This window comes from Haemaphysalis longicornis, unplaced genomic scaffold (genome assembly GCF_048455015.1).
Source record: "Haemaphysalis longicornis isolate Haplotype H1 unplaced genomic scaffold, Haemaphysalis longicornis Haplotype H1 scaffold_6, whole genome shotgun sequence".
NCBI classification, from domain to species: Eukaryota; Metazoa; Arthropoda; class Arachnida; order Ixodida; family Ixodidae; genus Haemaphysalis; species Haemaphysalis longicornis.
This window is the reverse complement of record NW_027526407.1, coordinates 155207885-155216950: the sequence shown is the minus strand read 5'-3', so window position 1 is coordinate 155216950 and position 9066 is coordinate 155207885. Positions and strand designations below refer to the sequence as shown.

The following is a 9066-nucleotide window of genomic DNA, read 5'->3' as shown; positions in this document are numbered from 1 at the left end:
CGTGTTTTTTTTTTTTTTTTACGTGAGGGTTTCATTAGCTCCTTTTTTAACGACCAGGGTAAGCACCTGTTCCTTGCTTTCTATCACGCCGACATTTACCGCCCTCTTCCTAAACCCAAAGTAGCTCGTTTTCTCGCACGTTCTCTCTTGAGAAGCCCGCCGTGAAAACAAAACCAAAACAAACGTCAAACCTCTTTACAATATCAGTATATATGTCAATTACTTTATGTGCATTCATTTTTTGTGTTTAAAAACCTTAAATTTAAGTTATAAACACATTTTAGGCTTTGAAAGCAGAAAGATAATTACCAACATTACAGTAGTAACACAATTTTCGTCAAACATTGAGGTGCTGCATTTGAAGTCTGGCAACTATCTCTCACTTTTGTGTGTGTTTTTTCATGGCGTTTTGTGCCGAGTGGTTGGTGGCGTGATTTAATCTGTTTTATCTATTTCAAGCTTAAATCATAGTTATAGAAGCTTTATGGGTGATGTCTACCCTTCTAACCTACGCGTGTGTTGAACATGGGGACCCCGGAAGAACGATCATCGCCGTATAAAATACTGCGCGTCAAAAGTGGATGACATTGCATCAGAACAAAGCGTGTTCGTGTGTCCGCGAGATGAAGACGACAGTGAAGGAGAATTTTACGTTGGAAACATCGTTTTTGCTCGGGTAAGTACGCATTTTTTATTATTCTGTATTTGGTTGGAACGAGTTCTGGTGTTTATGGGTCAGTAATTCGCTAGACCCCCATCTCGTTTGCTCTGAGAGCCTACGTGAGTTAGTATACTTGTTTGGCGCCCAGTCCACCGTTTCCGCAGAAGTCAGCATCAATTTACGCTGAAGGTAGACCTTGGCTACGATGCTCGCGCTATGGTACACGGCTGCTAATAATTTCACATCACGCAAGGCTCTTTAACACCGGGGCGTTTGTTTATGTGTCTCTCAAACAGTGCCTTTGCGGTTGCAGATCGCAGTCGCAATTTCGCGTGAGTGGCACAACGCTGTGATTAGTCCTCCTTCGTGAATACCCGCGGTATACCAAGAAATAACATGAACAGGAGGTTCCCTGGAAGTGCATGTGAAAACGCGTACACGTGATTCCATAAACATGAGAATTTACAAAGTGCAAGGTGGAGAAAATAGTATGCAAGGGCCGGAAACGGTGAGAGAGTTCGGGCCGCGCGCCAGCGAGCGAGTGCGGTATTTACGTTGCCGAGTTTCACGAGTCCGGCACGAATATGACGACGCCCGTCTGAGAGTTCATAGAGGTATAGAATTCACATACGTGCAAATTGAAGGTGAAATGCGCGCATGTGGCCTCGCAGGGAGTTAGCATAGTCTCGGGGTAGTGGGGGAGATTTCACAACGCCTACGAGGCGCCTGCCGATTGTGTCAGAGTAGCTCTCGGGAAGTCTGGGGCTTGATATCAGAGGCATATGTATTGTTTAAATTAGTGCAGAAAATTGAGCCAATTCGCAAGTTCTCATTTTCGCAAAACCGCAGGCCATACAGAGACTAACAAGAAAGCTGTAGGCACTCACTCAACTCGATTTATATTGGAGAATTGAACGTGCAGATACAAGTCAGACATTGAAATGGAGGAGCCTCAACTATCACACACCAGTTCCGATTGAAAGCAAGGGATACAGATGAGCTGCTAGCATGCGTTCCATGCAAATTAGCTCAGTAGCTAGCTTTGCATATATCATGCATACCCCACTCACAGTACCTGCGGGTCTAATAAATACATTCTTACTGTGACCTAAATTTCACTTGGGGTGTTCCGGGAATGTTCTTATTAGTGCCTTGGAGGTTACTGTCTTTAAACGATTAAAAATCTACTTGATGTAAGCATTCGTGCTTTGTGTGTGCTCTTCTTGTATTTCAACAAGTGTCAGCACACTCACAGATTATGCACCTGCAGGTGCTGCTGCTGGCTGTCCTGGGTCAGCTGCCTTCCAGTCCAGTTTCAAAGGCTTTGCCAGGGCCTCCCTTGGCCAACCGACACTGCACCTGCTGTACCCAAGTACTGCCTGGCCTTTCGTTGGTGCTCCGTACGCTTTGCCGCCAGGAATGGTCATTCATCCATCATCTGGCCGCTTGGACCACCCGTTCAGAAGTCAGCGCATTTGCTCGACACATCGGTCCAGGCACTGCTGCCATATCGGTGCACCCACCGATTATGTATTTTCAGGTTAGTTATTGCATGTTGTGGAACTTGCCATGATGTATACCTGTTAGCAGTGCTGTGGCCTCTGATTATTTGAAACATTTTCATGAAGCAGTGCTGTGCGTATGGAGCGTGTCATTGCTTAGCAGAGATATTGAAGAGAATCTGGGGCTGACGACTAAAGGGCAAGAAGAGAAATTGAGCTGACTTTGAAGCAAGTATTCGTATGTAATCAAGCCAAGCAAACATTTAGGATCTTTCGATATGGTTTTAAACTTGCAATACAAACTGGTCTACTTCAGATCATACTGGTAATAATCATACTATACCGAAAAGTACATCCCGCAGTCTGTAGAATTCTGACAGCGCTTTTTTCGCAGTCTCTCATGACAAGCACTAATCTCAATGGTTGGAAGATAGTCGAGGTAGCACCAGTCTTTAAATCAGGAGACGGTACTTCACCATTAAATTTCCCTAACAAGCACCATATGCAAGGTCAGGAAACATTTCATCCACTCTCAGGTCGCTAATTATTTATAAAATCACAATATCACATTCGAGTATCACCACGGTTTTCACAAGGGTTACTTGAGAAACACAACTTTCAGGATTTGTTCACGATCTACATTGATCCATTGACACAGGCTTACAAACTGCGGTAGTTTTTCTCGATTTTTCTAAAGCATTCAATCGCATTGCACACCACAGACTACTTCTCAAACTTCACCCTAATGTCCTCACTTGAGCAAAAGATTTTCATTCTTCTCAAATGCAGTTTACTTCTAATAACTATATACTTCTTTTGCTCGTGCCACTTTGTTGTCCCCCCAGGCAGGTTGCTTGGTCTATCTTCCATGTTGCATATCCTCCCATGTAGGTCTATTTGCAGATGATGTTGTAATTTATCACACAATTTCTTTCAACTACTACCGTCAATGCTTTCAATCTGATCTTAACACAATTAACTCCTGGTGCTGCAAATGGCAAATGTCGCTTATCTCTAAAACAAAGTGCATGACTTTAACGGTGGCAAGTCTCGGATTGTAAATACTTACTTCATTCACAACAGCCTGATTACCTCTTGAGACAAAGGTGTTTTGGTAGGCCTGTAGGGGAGGGGGGATTGCATGGTGGATTTCAAAAGGTACATCGATTGGGAAAATAAGACGTGTGATTAATATTTTCATTTGCACTCCAAAACTCGCTTTATTTCATATGTTTAACCCACTGCCGTGGCTAGGGTGGTGTGCTGTGGAGGCGAATGTCGGTTAGATACCGCTTGGTGTAGCCGCTTTTCAGATGGAGGCAACACGTAAAGACGCCCGTGTTTGGAGATTTCGATGCGCACAAAAATACCCAGATGGTCAAAATTAATGCGAAGCCTTCCCCTACAGTGCTCCCCATATCCCAAGTGTAGCTTTGGCGTGTTAAACCACCGTTTTTTTTTTCATGTTTTTGGTATAGTACCAGCTGCTGTAGCAGGTGCAACTTAAAGGTAAAATTATACATAATGTTTCCAAGAGCTAAATATAAAGGCCATATTGAAGTGCGTTTATGGGTCTATCTCATAGCAGTAGTGAAAGGTTATATACTCTGGTGCAGGTTAAGAACGCCAATGGCTCATGTGGTGTAGTCCAGTGTTTGACGGAATGCCGTGTAGGCAGGTAAAAGCATTATTGCAGTGATGAAACGTAGGTCACTGACCAAGTCAAGAAAGCCATTTAACGGTTTGTTGCTTGTTCACGGTGAGCATGTGTCGTGGAAAACGAAGCTATATATTGGGCATTACGCGGCGCAATGAGTTTGCATAGATATGGTGCAGATTGCCATCCATTATGTTGATAATGTTGGGCGTCGTCTGAACAATGAGGGACTCGAGCAGTAATCGAGAAGATAGATTGCACTCAGTTGTCAGTAATTTTGTCTTGTTCCAGTCGACCACGTGTCCCGTCCTCTCACGGTGCTCTGCCAGGGGACTTGTTTTTGCATGGCCCTTGTTCACTTCGTTCCAGTGCTGCATTAATCTTCTGTGCAGATTGCCCGTTTCGCCAATGTACACTGATTTGCATTCAGCGCATGGAATCTAATAAACAATACCCGGAAGCTTGGAGCGTGAGAGGGGGTCTCTCACGCTGACAATGTCAGAACGCAGCTTGCTAGTGGGCACATGCACAATGTATGCACTGCGTGTCTGGAAAATGTGTGCGAGAGTTTCACCGATGTGTGGGACGTAGGTAATTGCTGCACGTTTTGATGCAGTCACTGTCCTGAATATAATGCCTAAAGCATTATATTCAGAAAGAAGCGAAGAGGGCGACTAGCAAGAATCCACATTGACATTAGCAGGCAGAAGCGTCCACAAGGCCTGTGTCAAAATGTGCTGCAATTCTCGTCCTACACATCAATCAAACTTTCGCACGCATTTTCAAGAAACACATTGTGCACATCGTGCAGGTGCCCACTAGCAAGCTATGGTCTGACATTGTCAGCGTGAAAGACCCCCTCTCACGCTTCAAGCTTCCAGGTGTTGTTTATGTTTTGAACAAAAAAAGTGCCATTTAAACGTGACACCTCCTTCCTTGCCGATTTCTGATGCCTGATTGTTCAGTTTGTGGGGATACGTTTAGCAGATTGCTCACATGTCTAACCTGTATTTGTGCTTGAGCAGTCAAACGCTGATGTTAGCAGTGAAGTAGGTGAAAATTGTAGTTTGATTGTAGTTGTGTGCAGATTACCTACATTGTGTTAATTCGTAGAAAAGCAAAATTGAGGCAACCCTGCTAACTGTTCCGCATTGCAGCATTTTATTATGCGAACGTTAAGGAGTTCAGCTGCTTGTTAAAGGTGAAATAAACAGTGGTACAAAAAGAAGAGCATCTAGAGCATCTACTAAACAGAAATATCTTCACAATCGCAGGATGCCAACGGTCCGCCTACCAACTTGTGTCCTGCATCGTTTCTGCTGGCTGGAGCGGTTCATGGAGCATTTTCCAGCTTCTCAAAGTTTGTGGTCAAGCGCTCCTCCAAGTGAAAGATGCCGCAGAGGGATCTTTTGTTTTAATGCCACAATTTCATGTGCTCAGCAGCAAATTTACTCGTAAGGCTTTTTAAATATTCATCACCCAAGAGGGCATGTTACCTTCGTCTTCGGTGGAATGTGTCTGCACTCAGGTTATTTGTGACAGAAACAAGTGGACCACGTCATGAGAGTCATTGAGGCCTTGTTGATTGTGCATGCTTCTGAAATGACATTTTCATTAAGCTGAATACTTTCCACATATTACGATTTGTGAACAAATTATGGTAAAAGTCATGATTAGTTGTACTACGCTGCAGGAAGGAAATGCCAACATACGTTTTAAGCGCCTCTGATATTTCAGATCGTTGGCTGGTGAGCAATAAAACAAAACTGAAATTTTTTTTTAAGTAAAATCAAATATTCGTTGTCACCAGTGCATGACCATAGTAAAAGCTATCTAGTCACCAAATTTAGAATTAGACACGAAATGCCAAGAAAAATAGGGAAATAAACTAGACAGCTGGCTACAATAAACCAATTCGTAAAATTCCTTAATGGCTATCAAGTGATGATTCAGGCGGGTTAGTTAAGATGTCAGTGGGTTTACACACCCAACTTGCAGGGAAGCACATAAGCTCCCAATATTAACATGTTTTTAGTGAAGACCGTCTTCCTTCATTAAGCTGCTTTGCACATTGATGCCAGTCTGATAAATGTCCTGAATTTTTGTTATGATCAATCTTTGTATGGGAACCATTTATTTTTATATTATGTCGCTGTGTATTTCTGAAACTGTATCTAGTAACTAATTCCAATTTGTCGTGGTCAGGTTTTTTCAACTAATTCGTAGCTTTTTTAACAATTATGGTATATTTTGTGTGCCTATGATGATGATGGTTGGTGTTTCATGGCGCAAGGCCAGCGAGGGCAAAGAGCGCCATTTTGTGTGCCTAAAGGAATGCCTCATTGCATGTTTAGCCTATGTAGTGTTGAAAGCGGACATTTTGCTTCAAAGTGGAATGTCGGGCTAGCAACAATGTACTTCGTGTGCTGCTCACTTTCATTCATGCCATTATTTTTTATATTATCATGTAAAATTAAAAGCCAACCAATTTGCTGTTGTTTTAATTTTGTCACCTACTTTATACTTTCTTTTTTTTTCAACTTTGTGTAAGGATTGACTATCCATATTTTTATGATACCAAGGCGTTGGACTGGGCTAGCTGGTACATGTTTGAATGGATGAAAAACCATAGGAAAACCCAGGACACAGAAGAGAACGAGGGGACAAACTTGTGCCGTCATTCTGTTTTAACTGTTTCCTGTGTTTACCACTGGTTTTTTATGCATTCAAACATTTTTTATGAGTTTGTTGAACAGTGATTAGTTTAGGTGTGTTCAAACAATTGTTGGCTGCGAAGGCTCCCTGTAGCATTTGTATAAGTGCTCTCTGCTTTTTTTTTTGAGCCAATACCCCACCACCAGTCTTCATGAGGTGGTCTTTTGTAGAAATAAGTTGAAATAAATATTTGTTTGCATTGCTTTACATGTTTTGAAAGAATTTCTTGTTCATTCTTGTTTCATTCAACCCCGTTTCAGAATCCTGCTTAAGGAATTTCCTCTGTTATTTTTTTTCAGAACCAGGAAGGGTGCTCATCCTCGGTTCTTGCTGAAGCAGCAGTATCCATACTTCACACGTGAGCTCTGAACACACAGTAATTATGGTATGAAACATTCTACCAGTATAAGCCTGCTTTGTAGACGTCATTGTAGATGTCAAAGCTCTTGACAGTGTAGTCCAATGTCTGGTGTAACGGGCAATGTCTACAACTTGTAAAAATTAATTTTGTGGCTATAATGTTTGTGATTATTTTAAAATGCACGTCAACTACTATTTAGAATCGCTGTCTAAATTGGCAGCCATTTTCCTGGTGGATACAGAAAGTGAAAAAGCGCATGTGTAGAGATTTCAGTGCACCTTAAATGTCCCAAATTTGCTAAAGCTAATCCAAAGCCCTCCTTGTGGTGCACTTCATATCCCATGTACAGTTTTGCGTAAAAACAGCTAAAAATTTATGATCAATTTAAACTTATTTTAATGTTTTTGAATGCAAATATTCTCAGTTTAAGCTGCCATATTTAGAGTAAAATATTTTGTAACAATTATATAGCTACCAAAGGTTTACAGAAAAGCTTTTTGCTTTTGGTTGTGCACCTTCTTATCAAAATAAAAATGTTAAGAAAGGCAGAAGAAACCCAACTATGGAAATTAGCAAACCCTAAAGCTGCGGATAGAATGAATGTTTTGTAGAGAATCTTTTGCTGATTTCAGTTCTAGTCAACTCTAAAAAAGTCTATCGACGTAGAATGCTTACCGTGAGGCACCTCGTAATACTAGCCAAAACTAATGGGCCCTGGCTGTTGGCTTTTCATTTGCAACAGTGACAAATGACCCCACATCCACCGGCAGGGACATAATGCAAGGCACCATGTACAAGCTAGCCTCATGATAAAATAATGTTTTCTGAACAATGGCATTACATTTCAACCATGGGCTTCACCAGGGAACTTGTATGCATTGTTCTGTGATGTTTGCAGTTCTTGTTATTACTATGTGGGGTCATTTAGTCTAAAGGTATGTTTATAAAACTCCAAATACCACCAAACCTTGCAAGTGCTGTACCATATGAATATTTTTCCGTAAAGCAAAAAGAATAATGCAAACGAAAATAAATGGCTTGGGTACCCAACTTTTATAAGTAGATTATGAGCCGCAGTACGGAGGGAACTATATTATGAGCCGCATTACGGAGGAAACTATACATTTCGCATTTGGTCTTCCTTGATATTGAACCTTCCTGCTCAGCTCAAGAATAAGGCACTAAACATTGCAGGTAGCTACCTTGATTGGAAGTTTGATGCAATACTAAGAAGCCAAGGGTTTTAAGGTTCAAGGAAGTTTTGTGTGGTTGAAGTGTTGCACACCTAATTGCTTTCACTGCACAGCATGGTTAGGCTCTGCAGTGAATCTCGAAGGATGTGTACTGCTGTTCGGCAAAGTGAACATATAATTGGTTTTTTACGAAGCTTTGGATAATCAACTACCTCTAAAGTTATAACTGTACTGAGATGTGGCTCCTGACTTTTTAAATTGATGTTTTAACAATCGGTGACACAAGTTCAAGGAAATTATCAGCTGATGTTGAGCTTCAATGGAATGTCTCACAGAACCGAGCTTGGAAAGCACGAACGTTTCATACCATAATCGTGTGTGATATTGTGCAATATGTGGTCTCACACCTGCTGCACCTGTGAACCGAGGATGACGCACCCGTTTTGTACCCCTTTAGGTGGGTGCTTTTGCAGAAGATGCTCCTACAGATTGGGGTGCTAAGTAGCACCCTAGGATACTTTTAGGCGGAAAAGGGTGTTTATAAGGCACCTGTCTTCTGGGGTGCTTCACAGAGGGTGCTCCTGCGGCGACAAAATCCAAGCACCCTAAAGGGCGTAAAATATTCAGTTTTTAGGGTGCTCCTGCGGCGACAAGCTGAAGCACCCTTTTGGGCGTAAAAATTTTTAGTGTGTGCGGCATAACTGGGAACGAACATGCGGATAGAGCGGCTTATGGCGCCCACAAAAGTGCAAGATTGAGCTGCATCCCTCTAGCACGCACTGATGCAGCAAGGTCGCTGCGGTCCATTGCCTGCGAAGTCACTCTCGCTAAGTGGAACACACGAGAGTTCTCGAACGCGCGCCTTTACTCGCTCGACCCGGATTTGCAGCGCCGGCTACCTAATAACGTACCAAGCTCGGACGTCACCTTACTTTGTCGCCTGTGGCTAGGTGTTGCCTTCACCGAGTACTCCTACA

At 42.4% G+C, this 9066-nt stretch overlaps 1 long non-coding RNA gene across 1 annotated transcript; it reads left to right on the top strand.

Annotated features, from left to right (window-relative positions):
* The first annotated feature begins 399 nt into the window (after positions 1-399).
* On the top strand, positions 400-6742 carry LOC144141219 (uncharacterized). The gene is made up of 3 exons (XR_013316486.1): positions 400-676; positions 1932-2201; positions 5095-6742. It is a non-coding gene; the product is annotated as an uncharacterized LOC144141219 (long non-coding RNA).
* Positions 6743-9066: the final 2324 nt, after the last annotated feature.